The following is a 16,386-nucleotide window of genomic DNA, read 5'->3' as shown; positions in this document are numbered from 1 at the left end:
AGCCCTGAGGTTGGAGTTTCTTGTACATGCTGAATGGAAGTGCCCCTTCAGCTCTCCCTCTCATCCTCAGGATGGGAGTTCATTAGCTACTTCACCACAGAAGCTGGTCTCAGTATGACTGAAGACTGGGCCAGGGTTTGTTTATTTGTACGTTTTTGTTTTGGCACTTGTTAGCTGAGGTGAAACTTAATTTAGCAGAAGAGCTAAACCAACTAATAAACAGGGGAAACTGAAGCAGAGTTTCAAGACAGGAAGCAACCCAGTATCATCCCAAAGCAGCATCTCTGCCAGGAGAGTGACTAGGAGCCATGTTCAAATTGCTTTGGCAAGAAATCACTGTTTGTGTCACTCACATTTTTTGCCTATTCAGTAGCTTCAGGTGAGAACCTGTGCTACCCTCATAACTAGCTGTCATCGAACAACTGGTGGACAGACATCAGTAGGACCCACAGGAGTCTCAAAAAAGCCAAACTGAAGCAGACACTTCATGCAATCCCACCTGCAGTTTTGTGCTCTCTCACAATGCCTTGTAGGAGAACTCCTGCTATTTTCTAGAGAAGATTGTGAACCCAGGAGAGGTGTCCAATAAGGAAATGTGAACAAGCTCAGTCTGTGGTACTGGAGACTAGCAGTAGCATTCCCTGTCAGGGTTGGTGAGGAAATCTACACTGAGACTCTGGTGGAGTGGATGGGAGTCTACAGAAACCTATAGGAAGGAGACAGTTTGTCAGTGTTCAAGACTGGAGCACAGTAACATCTGAAGACTGGAGGGAAAAATTAAGGCATCTTAAGAGAATCTGGGAGCCTGGTAAGCATGGATGGGTGAACTGGTTTGGATTCCTTCCAGAGGTGGAAACTTACTGTTCTCCAAAGAATACCCAGTGGTCGTAGAGCTGGAATAGCTGGCCCTATGTCCATCCCCTCCAGACTTTTTGAGCCTGGGGGATTATAGGGTGAAGAGGTGGGAAGGGAAGGGGATGTGGCTAAAGCTCACTGCAGTCTGTTATTCGCAGTTGACTGATGCTCTTTGGGAGCCACTGCCAGCTGAGGCAGTTTAAATTCTCTTGGGGTTGGTGTCAAACTGGCCCCAGGATCAGGGAAATGTCATTGGCTCCCTGATGCCATCACCATCACCTTCCACCTCAGTACACCAGGCTGAGACTGGGCACAGCAGAAGATGCAGGCCTGACAGATTAGCAACAGCCACACTAAACTGGATTTCCATTTCTTGGACTTCTGAAGTTGAAATGGTTAAACTGAATGTCCCTCACAATACGTGTGAGCAGTATGACTACCTCAGGCAGCACTGTCTGTCTTCTTCATTTACCTTGACCTTACCATATGCTTCTCCAAATCCTTCCTTCAGACTCATTTCTGCTGCAACACTTGTTGACAGCTAGGTAGAAGGAAAGCCATTGTCTAGTGCATGCTAGTCTATTCAAAAACATACACCTATTACCATTACCTCATCCATCCACCCCTTCACCCACACCTGTTTTTGTTTCTTCCACTTGTTGCACCTTTTGATTAACCAAGACAGGAAGCTCTTTGGGGCAGGAACTGTCTCTGCTACACTCTGGTACAGTGCCTAGCGCAGAGCTGGGCAAACTACGGCTCGCAGGCCACATCTGGCCCGTGGGTCTGTCCTGCCCAGCCTCTGAGCTCCCGGCCGGGGAGGCTAGCCCCAGCCCCCTCCCCCGCTGTCCCTCCTCCTCTGTAGTTATGCTGCCGTGCGGGTAGCACGGCTTCCGCCCGCCCGCCCTCCAGGCTTTCCAATGAGCCGGTCCTGCCGCTCTGAGTGACATGGTAAGGGGCAGGAGATCCCAGGGGCAGTCAGGGGACGGGGAGTGGTTGGATGGGGTGGAGGTTCAGGGGGCGGTCAGGAGACAGGACCGGGGGGGTTGGATACGGGGTGGGTCCTGGGGGAGCAGTTAGGGATGGGGGTCCTGTGAGGGGACGGTCTGGGAACAAGGAGTGGGTGGGTTGGAGGTCCCTGGGGGCCTGGCAGGGTGTGGATGGGGGCGGGGCAGTCAGGGGACAAGGAATGGGGGGGGTTGGATGGGGGAGGTCCTGGGAGGCCAGTTAGGGGTGGGGGTCCCAGGAGGGGGTGGTGAGGGGACAAGGAGCAGGGGTGGGGTTGGATGGGTAGGAGTTCTGAGGGGGGCAGTCAGGCGGCGGGAAGTGGGAGGGGGCGGATAGGGGGTGGGGGCCAAGCTGTAACCCTTCCCTACCTGGCCCTCCATACCGTTCCACAGCCCCATGTGGCCCTCGGGCCAAAAAGTTTGCCTACCTCGGGCCTAGTGCAATGGAGCCTGGATCCCTGGTGGGAACATCTAAGCAATGCTATAATGCTAAGAATGAGGAACACACTGAAATATGAACCTTTGCCCAAAACCTCAAACCCTTTGTGAGAGTCAGAAACATTCTGTTAACTTCCTCTTCCAGTGGTTTTCACTTTCATGCACTTCCAGGTTCTGAGTGGAAGCACATGAGCCACAATTCTTGGGGTTTCTGGTCTGAAGGGAAACAGGAAATAGAGGAAATCTGAGGAAGGCGCTTGAGCTCTCAAGGCTGCCATCTCAGAATTACAGTGCCTGAACCTGTACACCAAGCCTTTGGGGTTTGCGTGTGAGTGATTGTACAACCAGCATTTAAAGAAGAAAGCAAAAATTGAACACATGGAGCGTGGACTTTTCTTTTTCTTCTGGGATAAGTGCATTGGGAAAATCAAAGCAAAGGGAGTATTTGTTTTGTGGTTTATATCACTGGTGAAATGGCACTCAAAAGAGGAGACAGTCATAAACCTCCATAGTTATCAAAGCATGACCAGGATTTTCCTTTCTGTCAGCTCACTGAGATTTGAGCCAGTGATGTAAGAGCTCTGGGAATCCAGACAGAATTGTTGATCTTACCTCACTGTAAGAAGCAGCTTCTCCTTACAAGACATTGTCCTGCCTTTCTTACACGAAGGATTCCTGTTCAACTTAGTCAGATGAGGGATTCACATTTCACTTGGGCTAATTATGCTGCCTCCCTCTCTTCCCATTGGCTGTCATAAATTAATATCACCATGCATGGGTCTATCCATTCTGGAAATAGCTATTGCTATGACTATTTATATCTGCTTAGTGTATATGTAAAACAGGAAGATGTACCCACAAGGAACTTTCCAACTTTTCATAGGTCCTACAGCAGTTAAGTCAAAGAGGGGTGAACTGCCAAGTCTGTATAGTCATTGCTTGCTGTATTCTGAAATGTTCTCCACTTCAACACTTTTGTCTGTGGAAAATGATGCAGAAACTGAAAATGTTGGTGGATTTCTGTGCACTACAATGGCACCCAGATTTCTGCCAGAATGTGGACTTGATAGTTTGCATCTTTATGTATGTAAACTTACTTGTAAGAGGAATTTGTCAAGCCACCCTCCATTTAACACATTGTCAGTGTTCAGCAACTAATAGCTTCATATCTGAGTATGCATTCAGGAAAGTAGTTAATTCTGGCCTAATAACTTCCTCTACCCAAAAGTGATACATTCTGGAGCAAATGTTCCTGAGTAGTTGTTGCAATAGCATCCATCTAGGGACCTTGATCAAGGATCAACTAAGAAGGCAATCCATGCTCCAAGAGAGCTCACAATCTGGGTGGCAGGCAGGGCACAACACATGGAAAAAGCAGAGGATGGAGTGGTTAACAGACAAACATGGTGTTGGTAAGGAAGGTAACAAAACTAACAGTATTGAGTAGAGAAGCAGCACCATGTTCCTCCTCCTGGTAGCATGGAGTTCAGCTGGTGCTTTCAGTTTTTGTATGTTTGTAGCCATATATTTTTAGAGGCTTTTCCCAACACAGCAGCTGTCAATGGGACAGTCCATCCAGTTATGGTGTTCCCCACAGTGCTTTAGGATCTAGTAATGTGTTGTTTTAAAAACGTATTTATTTTGTAACTTAGTCTGCACATGCTGTATTCTTGGCATAGGATCTTTAAACATATCTCAGGAATATTTTAAGTGTTTCAGTTGACTACCCCACATTTGTGCTATAAGTCTCCGTAGCTGAGGTGATATTTTATGTACAGTACGCAGGTACCATTTTTGGTAATGGCTGCCTTACATGTTAATTATCTAAGTTGTACTTCAGAGATTTTAGAGCTTGGCAAATCATTGTATCCTGCTCAAGTGCATGGAAACCCCCAAATTCAGTATACAGTCTTTCAAATGCCAATACAAAGGCAGAGAAATATAACATAAACCCAGGTCAGAGGTGTTGAGCACTCACAGTTCCCGGGTGCTTCTGTATGGGTTTGGGAAGCTTTATAGAGCTCTGCAACGGATGGAAGTTCTGTTTTGTGAAGGATTTTGAAATTTGGCTTTGTTCTAAATGGGAATGAAAACCAAAAATTTCAAAATTCTCCACAAAGGAAAACTCCCCCCAAAATTCTGATGGGAAATGGTTCTGCCAGAGCTGCTTCATCTAGCTCTAGCACTCGGCACCTCCACAGACCAACCCTTTGCTGAATCATATGAATGCTGCCAATCTGTGTTTTGACCAATCTATGTAAACTGAGCCCAGGGCTGAAGAGGCAGGAGAGAGACTGAGGGCATCGCCCAGGCTCCCACCAGAGTTGGAGCAGAGATGGCAGCAGCCGCTCTCATGGACTCATACACTCTGCCCAGCTCCCTTAGGATAAGGGATAGAGTGGCAGGAGCAGAAGACCACAGAGGGATTCACCTTTGCAACCCTTATTAACCTAACGTCCTGTGAATTTCTGTTTGCTTGTTTTTTGAACTCTAGGAACACATGTTAATTATGGGTTGGGACAAAGAGGGATTGACATGGATTGGAAGGCAAAGAAACAGTTGGCTCTTGGTTATTTTGTGACTCTTGGAGAAATGGTGCAATTCTGGGCTGCTGCAGCCTCAGTAATCATGGGAAATGGGCCACTTCTCAGTGTGGTGGAGGATGATGATGGAGCTGTTGGTTATGAAAATGATTAGAATAGTTGCAGGTTTCAACAATTAAAGACGAACACAACTATGAAGTAATTCAAGCTGGGTTTTGTGGTGGGTGCAAACAGCTTGCTGACCATCTAAAGATATTGGTGAGTAGGATTCTGAGCTGCCCGACTATAATTAGAAGCAAACACTAATAGCATGGAAGGGTCTCATGAAAGCACAGGCAAAGGAATGTGGGTTCAGATGTGGGTTAGATTCCAGACAGAAAACAAGGGTCAAGTATAGGGTAGGCGTAGGGTCAGATTTGATAATGGCAAAATCTCAGGAGTTGTTTGAGTGGCTTCCACCCAAAATATGAAATCAGCTGCTGTGAAAATGAAATATGAAAATTGTGAAATTTCTGCCATTTCCCTGTGAGAGGCAGTTCTCGTGAGATTTTTGGCTTCAGAGAAAGCAAAACCAAAGAAAAGTGCTTTTCATTCTGGAACCAAAACCACAGAGGATCCAGGGATTGTGTGGATGTGAACCTCCCACTCTCAGTCCCCCGGGGGAAAAAGTGCGGGAGGGGTTTGAAGTCTAGTTTCTGATTTCACCCCAGTGTGATAGGAGGAAATGTCTATGCTGCTTATGCAATATTTGGTATTTCCATATTGCGTTCTATGTTTAAACAGCAACAACAAAACTAATCAACCCCCCACCCCCCAAAAAACCCCATCAGCTCTATACAGGAAGTTAAGAATGTCAAAATATTTGTTAGGACAGATGCTCCCCATTTACAGTATGTGTGAAATGAAAATCTGTCTGGTCTCACTTCTGAAATACTGACAGTTTCTGTAAAGTATCTGTCATGCAGTGGGTGAAACCCTGCTGAGAATAATGAACCCCAATAAATATTCACCTCCAAATGCTCCCTTAGCATTTAGAAGGGAAACCGTTAATTTAGAATCAAGTTAGAGCTACTAATATTGTCAAAGGCTCTGTGAAGCAGCAAAGTTGTGTGATGACTTGAACACACCTGAGTTATAAAAGCTAATGATGCCTTGTGAGAAACTTCAATTGAATCTGTTCTGAAATTATTCTGCTGCCTTTCTCAGTTCTCCATCCTGACAGCTACACAGGGGACTGGGGTGTGGGGGGGAGCCTGGCTCTTCCCTTCAACCCCCGCTTTCTCAGGAGAATTGGGCGTAAAGGTTGTGCAGTACCTCCTCTTCCCATTGTGTTCTCCACTGCGATCTGGATTGTCTCAGTACAACTGCACAAGGCAGTCCTCGTGTAACCCACTGGTGAGTGTATGTAACACCTCATCCACTATCCACAGCAGCAGTCGGATATGAGTTGTTCCAGCCCCCAGCTAGGGAGGGCTGGCTTTTTTTAGCTCAAGCTGTAGCAGCTCCTGCTTTTAGCTCTGGAGCTTCCTGTGTCAATCCTTGGTGTATGTGCCCAGTTGGTTGCTGTCACCCTTCCACTGTCCTTCAGGGGAGAGGATAAGAGAGAACAAACTACATATGACAGTTGTTAGTCTTGTCGCTCAATGTGGTCCTGGAAGGGGCTTAGAACCCCTTCAGTGGTTTAAGTGCCCGTATCAGACCCTATATAGAATAGATGAGCACTCCCTTGTGCAGCTGCTTTAGACTGACAGTTTGGCTCTATATTATGATTGCATTCTTATATTAAAAATCTTCCTTGGTTAGGGGTTGTCAGGGTTGCTTCCCCACTCTGAACTCTAGGGTACAGATGTGGGGCCCTGCATGAAAGACCCCTTAAGCTTATTCTTACCAGCTTAGGTTAAAAACTTCCTCAAGGTACAAACTTTGCCTTGTCCTTGAACCCTATGCTACCACCCACCAAGCGTGTTAAACAAAGAACAGGGAAAGAGCCCACTTGCAGACGTCCTCCCCCCAAGCCCTACACCCCCTTTCCTGGGGAAGGCTTGATAAAAATCCTCACCAATTTGTACAGGTGAACACAGACCCAAACCTTTGGATCTTAAGAACAATGAAAAAACAATCAGGTTCTTAAAAGAAGAATTTTAATTAAAGAAAAGGTAAAAGAATCACCTCTGTAAAATCAGGATGGTAAATACCTTACAGGGTAATCAGATTAAAAACATAGAGAATCCCTCTAGGCAAAACCTTAAGTTACAAAAAGACACAAAAACAGGAATACAGATTCCATTCAGCACAGCTATTTTACCAGCCATTAAACAAAAGAAATCTAATGCATTTCTAGTAGATTACTTACTAACTTTTTACAGGAGTTGTGAGCTGCATTCCTGATCTGTTCCCAGCAAAAGCATCATACAGACTAGACTGACAGACCCTTTGTTTCCCCCACCCCCCTCCAGCTTTGAAAGTATCTTAGAATATCAGGGTTGGAAGGGAACTCAGGAGATCATCTAGGTCCAACCCCCTGCTCAAAGCAGGACCAATCCCCAATTTTTGCGGCAGATTTCTAAATGGCTCCCTCAAGGATTGAACTCACAACCCTGGGTTTAGCAGGCCAATGCTCAAACCACTGAGCTATATCTTGTCTCCTCATTGGTCATTTTGGTCAGGTGCCAGTGAGGTTATCTTAGCTTCTTAACCCTTTACAGGTGAAAGGGTTTTGCCTCTGGCCAGGAGGGATTTTATAGCACTGTGGACAGAAAGGTGGTTACCCTTCTCTTTATATTTATGACAGGGGTGTGTGTAGACCAATTTATTAATTAATTTGATGGGGTGTGTTAGTTGCTCTAAACAGCAGGGTCAGTTCTTGCTGCTGCTATTTTTATTATTATTTATTATAATTACCTTAGGGCCCTGTCCTGGAATGTGCTGAGCATCCCCATCCCTTGTTAAGTTGAGTGGGAGTTGGAGGGGCTCAGTACCTTGTAGGTGGCACTCAGCCCCTCATAAGATCAGCCCCTAAGTACTTGAGGTGCTGCTTAGTGTGACCAAGAGTGGCAAAATATCCCCCCTTAGGGCAGAATCTAGCCCGACGTAGTGGTGGTGGGGGGAGAGCCCCTGATTCCCCTACAGCTCGTCTATTCCGAGTCCCTCTAGTATCAGATTTGAGACACCCATTCAGGAAGTTCTTCCTCTAAATTCTGTTGAGAAGGTTGTGTTTGGTGGTGACTTGTGTATTTATTTGTCTTCCAGCAGAGGCCCTGTCAGAGGGGGCATTGCCACAGTGCTATTTATGCCGATATGTAGTCAGTGAGTCTCTACCCTGCAGAGCTCACAGTCTGAAAGGGGGAAAACCACAGAACTTACCGTGGCAACTTCTGCAGCTGAATGACGGCGATGATTAGTGCGTCCCAGCTTTTTATTAATAATGGCCAAATGGGATGTGTAGCTCTGTGATATGCTCCGAGGCCATAACTATTTCAAGTAGCAGAAATTAAAAGTGACTCAGCCACTCGAATGAAAGTTGAACGTTTGTTGCTTCAAAGGCTGTAGTTATGAAAATAGCAGACAGTGGCTGACCTGAGCAATTAGTTAACCCTGACCAACTCCACAGCTAATAGTGCAAAGCATGTGGAAAATGTACTTCCAATGCGTATAGCAGCCTGGGGGGGGGCATTGTTTGGAAATGCAGGTAAACCCACATTGCACATGACATCAGGTTAATGTAAGGGTCTATGGATCTGTTGGGTAAACTAGACCTTAGCGCAAATTTGGGGGTGTTTATATTGCTGTGGATGGGGGTTGGTGCTTATGAAAGTGAGAGACTCATGACAGAGTCAAACATCAAACTGAGGTGGGGAGGTGCAAGCTTCATGTACCTCTTTCCACAGCTGCGTCAAGGCCTGCCGCTCCCAAACAGAAATTGTTAATCGTGCCAAACTGTGTGCTGGCCTCTGGATAAAATGGAAACCACCACATTTATTTTCATATGTGATCTGAGATAAGAGCTTAGTCCACAAATGCACTGTCCCAGCTACCACAAAATACTGCCCCCCCCAGCCCTTTTTTAGAGCCCAGCTACACTGTTTATCTCTTTTACAGGGATTTACACAGGGTGAGCATATGCTGCATGAAGGATTATGGTTCTTATTATTTAAAAGAAACTTGAATAAGAACTGAAAATAATAATGGAACACATACACATATAGGTCTATCCAAGATAGGTCTATTCTGGTATTTCACTTGGAATGTTAATGAACAAGTGGCTTTTCTTACTAACTCACGTTTGAAGAGAGCAATAAGAACAGCAATTCATAGTCCTATGGCTGAAGCATCTTTCCATTACTCCTTAGGATCTGGCCCAGTTTAGTATCCATCATGCCTACAAAGCCGAAAAGAGGAGAATTTACAGTGATGCAAACTTCCCAGACAATGCAGGAAATGAGTGAGGCCCTGAGCAGAGAACTCCCATGGTGCAAACGTATCAGAGGACCCCTTTGTGGAAATATGTGATCTATTTGCTTTTGGAGATGCTGATTTATGCCTCTAGATTCCATTTCCTAATCGGTGGAAACAATAACATGGCCCACCTATTTTTGTACATTGCTATGAATCTCTCAGTAAGTGTATTGCTGCAACTGATCGGACACAAGCACAGCTGACAAACAGACTATTTTCCCAGACTGTATCTTTGCAGCGTTGCCACCTCTCACAATTTCATCTTGGGTACTTGGTGATACTTGGTGGTTTTCATAAAGCCCCAGTTTCTGGAGTTGTGTGCACATGTAAGACTCTCGTATTTTGTTAAAAAACAAGTTTCTAACACTCATGTTGTGGAACAAAGATTAAGCATGTGACCTAAGTGTACCCCCAAAGCTTCAAAAATCAGGAGACAAAACCCCACCCCACCCAAACGTACTGCTTTACCAAATCTCATGGATTTTGAGGCCACTCTCATTTTGGATGGCCTGACTCCTGATTTTTTGATGCCTGGGGTTGTCAATGCTGCCTTTGCCAGCTACCTTATGTGTTTAAGTGTGCGAGTTATACACTCTCTCTTCACTTCTATAGAGACCGCAGTGTATATGTGCTTGGCTGAATCACTTCAAATAGTTCCAAATGGGAGGAGAGAGAGAAATAGGCCAACACGCTTTTTTAAAAGTAAGCTAGTCTGCTGCTTTCTCTGCAATTACCAGCTCATGATAACAATCAGCCCTTGGGGTTTTCTCTCAGAAGCTTTCTCAGGCCTTGGTTAGGGAAGTTATTATTAACAGAGACTAGGGACCCATTGTGTTCGGGGCTGCACAAACACATAGACAGTATCTGAGCTGAAAAGCTTGCCCTGTAAATCAGGAAAACAGACAAAGGGAGGGAGAGGAAATGGGCACAACACATAGGAAGCAACTTGCCCAAGATCACAAGCTGGCCATGGGCCAAGCTGGGAATAGAGACCAGGTCTTCAGAGACCCAGTCCAATGTCCTGTACAATAGACCAGGCATTCTACATTATTGTTCTTCATTGTTTGTGGGTGTTTTGAACACACTGGCAAATCCTAACTAACTTTATCACAAATACATATTTGTGCAAAAATATGTCCCCGAGTACATTGATGTTCTCCGTTTGTTGGTTTCTGTGTGACACACTTTTTAAACCTATCCGGGAGCAAACAAATACCATGTCACTGAGGTGAAAATTACACACTGACAACAATATATGAACAACACGTGGGCATAAATGGAAAACCTTTTGTAAAGGGACCACTCAGTGCACAAGAACCACACTCTACTTACAGTGGACTGGGAACATGCTGCTTTATTCAAATACATAAACAAAGTAGTTAACTAAACAGGGAGTAAGGGAGGAATGGAGCATGGCTCCAACCCATGATACTCTGAGTAACCCAGTTAACCCCTTGACGATCATTTTACTACAGAACCATTTGGGAATAACAAATGTATTAGCAGAAAACAGGATCAAATTATCAAATCAAATTATGTGCACAGAAAAGGAGCTACATTTTCATTTATTTTTTTGCAATGAATAATTCCGCCATGTGCAGCGAGTAACAAAATCACTAGGGATAAAATCTCTGCAGCAAACTGAGTGACTTAGGAGCCTAAATCCTACTGTCTTTCAGTGGGGTTTAGAAGCCTATGTCACTTAAGCTTTTTTGAAAATTTTACCTTACCTTAGACCATTCCACTGTAGAAATAACTTATTGTACCTTAAAACTGTGATTTCAGATGCTTAGCTAAGCCAGGTAGTATGTTGTTGTTTCCATCCATAGCCTTTCTATGCAACACAGGATATTCCTGGCATGTTGCAACCTAGCTATCAAGCGTGGATTATCTGTGGGTGGAGAGAATGACAGCCCTAGCAGAAAGATGATTGACAGATACTGAAGAACACTGTGCTTCCAATAAAAGGTTTCAGAGTAGCAGCTGTGTTAGTCTGCATCCATAAAAAGAAAAGGAGGACTTGTGGCACCTTAGAGACTAACAAATTTATTAGAGCATAAGCTTTCGTGAGCTATAGCTCACTTCATCGGATGTTCTTTCTTCCAATAAAAATGAGTTAAAAAAATTTGACTTGGCAAGTGAAATGATTCCCTTACAATTTCTGTGAGCACAACTGCATGTATGCATGATGTATGTATTTTAATTCTGGCATTTTTGTGTGTCAGTTCGGCCTTGACTTTAACTCTCTGCAGCCTGCACTCTCCACATCAGTTGGGTTACTGTGGGATCCTCCTTGATTTTAAGAGCCACATTCTTTCCAGCTGGGTTATGTATTTAGTTATGATGAAAGCAAGTAGCTCACTGCATTGGTATGAGCCAGGTGTAATGTAAACAGGAACTATGTGAACTTCCCCAAACTGCCAAGTCAAATTACTTCTGACTAATCCCAGGCCTCCTTTAATCACAGACTGACAATCATGGGGAATGCATTTCTCTACAAGCTGCTCCTGCATCCATGGCCGTGGCATCTGGAGACTTGCCAGCAAAATGTATCAGTTATCCCAATGGGTGACCCATTAAAATCACTGCCCCTCTACTTACACAGAAACCTTGATGGTAAACAGTTAATCAACACATGATTAAAAACTAAAAAAATGTTGCCTTGTGCTGAAGAGCTCACTCAATGTGAAGTCCGGAAAACGAGAGAGCAGCTTCCAAATGGCGGGTGCCCTTTGACCAGTCCTGGAGTTGTCAGATGGTTTGGGAGGTGCACTAGTGGGAACTAAAATGGCACCAGCCAATTAATTTGTGACCAAGGGAGGATTGGAACTGAGCTAGCCTGTTAAGTCCATGTACCATCTAGCTGTGAGCACGTTCCAAACATGTTGGGATAGATACAGGGAAGTGCTTGTGTGAATAAATGACACCCCCCAGCAGAGAGACATGCTTTAGCTTTAGCTTCTGCCTCCTTTCCTTCTGACCACAACACTAACCTATCCCATTCCTAGTGCCAGGATTTGTAGAATCCCTTAAGTCTGTAGTAAAAGAAGACATAGCGTGCTGTAAGGGGAGGATTACTTATATTTGCAAAGGGACATTCTTATATTTGTATTCTGTAGACTGAACATCCATTGTACTGATAAATATATTTACTTAGGGTCACTAATCTCAAACATTTAACTAGCACTGCCTCAACAACTCAAAGCTTTAAGGCACAGTCAGACATTCCCCAGCACTGAAACAGAATCATCATTCCTAAAACTCCTAACGGATCAAAATTTAGTTCTAAACATATATCTCAAGGTGCTTATTAAAATAAGCACTTGTAGCAGGGGAACAGCTGTAAATGCAAATTCTATCTTTTAGTTAAATGGTAATATCAAATACCATTATCCTTTGTGCTATGTAATTTTAGGTGTTAGTTGTTTCTCTGTTTTTTTACAGTGAATCTTCATTACGCAATTCTATTTCCTTAAATTCTCACTCTAGATATAGATAATTACATATACATGTGTATCTCTAGCATGCTTACTTTAAAAGTAATGCATTTCTAATGCAACCATCAGTGTAGGATCCAGAAATATTTAGCTAAACCAGCCCCTGTTCTCATTTACTAAACTACAGTTCCTCATCGTTGAATGCTGTTGGAATTTCCTGGAAGCAGAGCAATATTGTACCCTAGAGCAAACCTTCCACATGTTCTATATTAGGTGGCCCTGTTAAATACCAAATTTCCACCTGTTGCCTAGGAAAAAACACTCCCACTTGGCATGGGAAAACAGAGACTGGGCCCCCAGTTTATATTTCTTATAAAAATAGAATTGACATACTGCGTGCAATCCATTTTTCTGAATTCCTATGTTTGTTAATTTCTTATGAGTTTCACATTGTAACTGCTGGCACTCACTGTTTGAGTGATGAAAGACTGAGAAGTATATAAAGGTGTGATAGAGACAGGCGGTGAAAGCCTACCAAAGTCACTGGCAACCTGCAGCTCATGCTGTTAAAAAACCAATAGTCTTATTTTGCTACTTGCTACAGTATTTCTGTTACAACTGCCCCACGCACATAAGGCCCAAACCTGTTCCCAGGGTCTCATCCTGCTCTCACTCTTACCGTTAGAGTCTGTAGAATCCTTATCCAGAACGTGAGGGGCAGTGACATATAACTGTAAAAACTGGTAATCAGCACATATAGCGAGATGTTCAGGCTGCCTACAGATTGGTATTAATTCTCCTATATAGATAATACTATCAAATACTGCTGTTATACTTCTTACCACCACCGTTTGTGGCAACAGGATTGAGCTCTTAAGAGCACAAGAAATGTGGTTAGACTCTGCTCAAAAACGTGTGGAGAGACCGTTTTACAGCCCTGTGGAGACGTAGTCTCAGAAGAGAATATCATTCTACTGTTAGAAGTGGACCCATCATGACAGTGCTTATTTGAAGAGAAACAACAAAGCGAGAAATAAAATGGATTGCCTTAAAAATTCATTGACTTGCCAAGAAATCATTGTTTTCTTCCTCAAGCCTGTACACACGCAAACAGATGTGGGCACACCATTGTAACCAGATTGGGCCATGTATCGCTATTCTATTTAATCTAACTATATTATCAGTTTAACAAGTGACTTGATTCCATCTCAGTAAATACAGAGGTGGGGCCCGGATGAGTTCTTTTTTGTTTTTTGTTTATGGAAATTCAAAATCCCTCTTGGACTTTTTTGTAATAATTGTTTTAGATTTTTATTTTTTTTGTAAACCTGGAGAGCGAACATCTAATAGAATACTGTACATATCATTTCACACAAGTGTTCCGGCACAAATCGTCTAAGAAACATGTGTAAAGTGTGTGTGGGCAGGGGAGAGGAGCTGGAGGGCGGGGAGGGGGGTAATGAAATGGTACCAGAGGAGGAACAGTTCATTCTATCCTTAATGGGAAATATGCTATAGAAATTTATCATCGCTGATAAAGTTTGTCGATGACACAAATATCATTACTGATCAAATTTGCGGATAACCCAAAAATTGGGGGACTGGTAAACAATGAAGAGATCAGGTGAGTGATTCAGAGCTTGGCAAATGCAAGCAAACAATATGCCTTTTAATATGGCTAAGTGTAGACGTGTACATCTAGGAACAAAGAATGTAGGCTGTACTTACAGGATGGGCACTCTATCCTGGGAAGCAATGATGCTGAAAAAGATTTGTGGTGGCTAATCAGCTGAACGTGAGTGCCTGTTGTAACCAAAATAGCTAATGCAATCCTGGGAATCGTAGACAGGGGACTCTTGAGTAGGAGTAGAGAAGTTATTTTATCTCTGTATTTTGCACTGGTGTGACCACTGCTAGAATCATGTGCCCAGTTCTGAGACCCACAATTCAAGAAGGATGTTGATAGACTGGAGAGGGTTCAGAGAAGAGCCATGAGAATGATTAGAAAACATGTCTTATAGTGATAGACTGAAAGAGCTCAACCTTTTTAGCTTAACAAGGAGAAGGTTCGGGGTGACTTGATTACAGGTCTGTAAGTATCTACATGGGATACAAATATTTAATAATGGGCTCTTCAAGCTAGTAGAGGAAGGTGTAACATGCTCCAATGGCTGTAAGTTGAAACTAGACACATTCAGACTGTAAGTAAGGTGTAAATTTTTTACAGTGACAGTAATTATCCATTGGAATAATGCACTGAGGGTTGTGGTGGATTTTCCATCATTGAGCATTTTAAAATAAAGATTAGACTTTGTTTTCCTAAAAGATATCCTCGAGGAATTATTTTGGAGAAGTTCTAAGGCCTGTGTTATTCAGGGGGTCAGATTAGATGGCCACAATGGTTCCTTCTGACCTTGGAATCTATGAATCTATTAATCTTAATAAGGAAGATATCAAAGTCCTTTTCCTGAATTTGTGTGGGCCTTCATGGGTAGATCAGATTGCAGGATCAGGACTCAGTAGCATGCTGTAGACATTACTCTAAAATCCATAGAATATAGTGGTGTGATAACCTTTCTATAGTTTTTTTTTTTTGTAATTATTCTATAGAATTTTGTAGCATTAAATTCTATAAAAATCTATGATGTTCTGCTATATTCTATAAGACTTTCCATAAGGATAAGACATTACACAATGCAAAAGAATAATATTCTGACACTGGAGACCTTGGTCAGGAAACCGAGAGACGTGGGTCTCATTTTGTTCTATTTCCCAGCAATAAGGTTGGTGCTATTGTTTGTTATTATTGCATTTAAACTTTCTTTGGGGAATACGGCTGAAGTAGTAAATGAGTCTGTTAATATTGGCATGTCTCATGTCCCCCGCCCCCACAGCGAAAGGCAGGGTGTGGGGAAGCAGGTCAGCCTTGAATGGTTGCTTCAGATGCAGTAGCACTGAGCCTAGGAATCTTTGCCTTTTGCCTCATTAGCAGAGAACTATTTCCTCTTGATTTTCTTCAAGTAGCTCAGAGCATTCTGAAATTGCAGTAACATGGATGACTGTTCAGATTAGTTTTTAAACCAGCTTCTGGATGCAGTCAGTCCCCTTTGTTCTCTTCAGGTTCTCACACCAAGTTCATCATGCAGCTTCTAGGGGTGAAAGAAATAGGCCCTGACTCAGAAAAGCACTTAAGTACATTGTTTAACTCTGAGCAAACAAAAAGGGGTGTGAGCATGATTGAATTACAGAGCAAGAGAATTTGTGAAAATGTCTCCAAATTTCTCATGCTCTTTGCCTAGTTGTATATATGATATTATTATGGAAGAAGCAGGGTGGATGGGTAGGTGGTAGCTAAGCAAAGAGAGCAGGGGATGGAATTGCCTTCACTGGCTTTGTCTCCCAATCTATTTAGAAGTTGCCCTCCCAATTTTCTAGCCTCTGTCTCTGGTCACACATCCACTGCTTTTCTCTTGTCTTCCCCTCTGTCTCCTCCCTGAAACACTCCATGACTTGAGTGTGAAGTTGGAGGTTGTTCTTTTACTGTGTAGTGGCCCAGCCTGTCTGAAATCCTCTCCCTCTTAGCCAATGACTTCATCCCTTTACATTAGAAACCTTCCTTTTTCTCTTTAGCCTAAGACTGTCTCTCTGTGA

The sequence above is a fragment of the Eretmochelys imbricata genome, chromosome 10, assembly GCF_965152235.1.
Source record: "Eretmochelys imbricata isolate rEreImb1 chromosome 10, rEreImb1.hap1, whole genome shotgun sequence".
NCBI lineage: Eukaryota > Metazoa > Chordata > Testudines > Cheloniidae > Eretmochelys > Eretmochelys imbricata.
The sequence above is the reverse complement of the archived record's forward strand: the minus strand, read 5'-3'. Positions refer to the sequence as shown.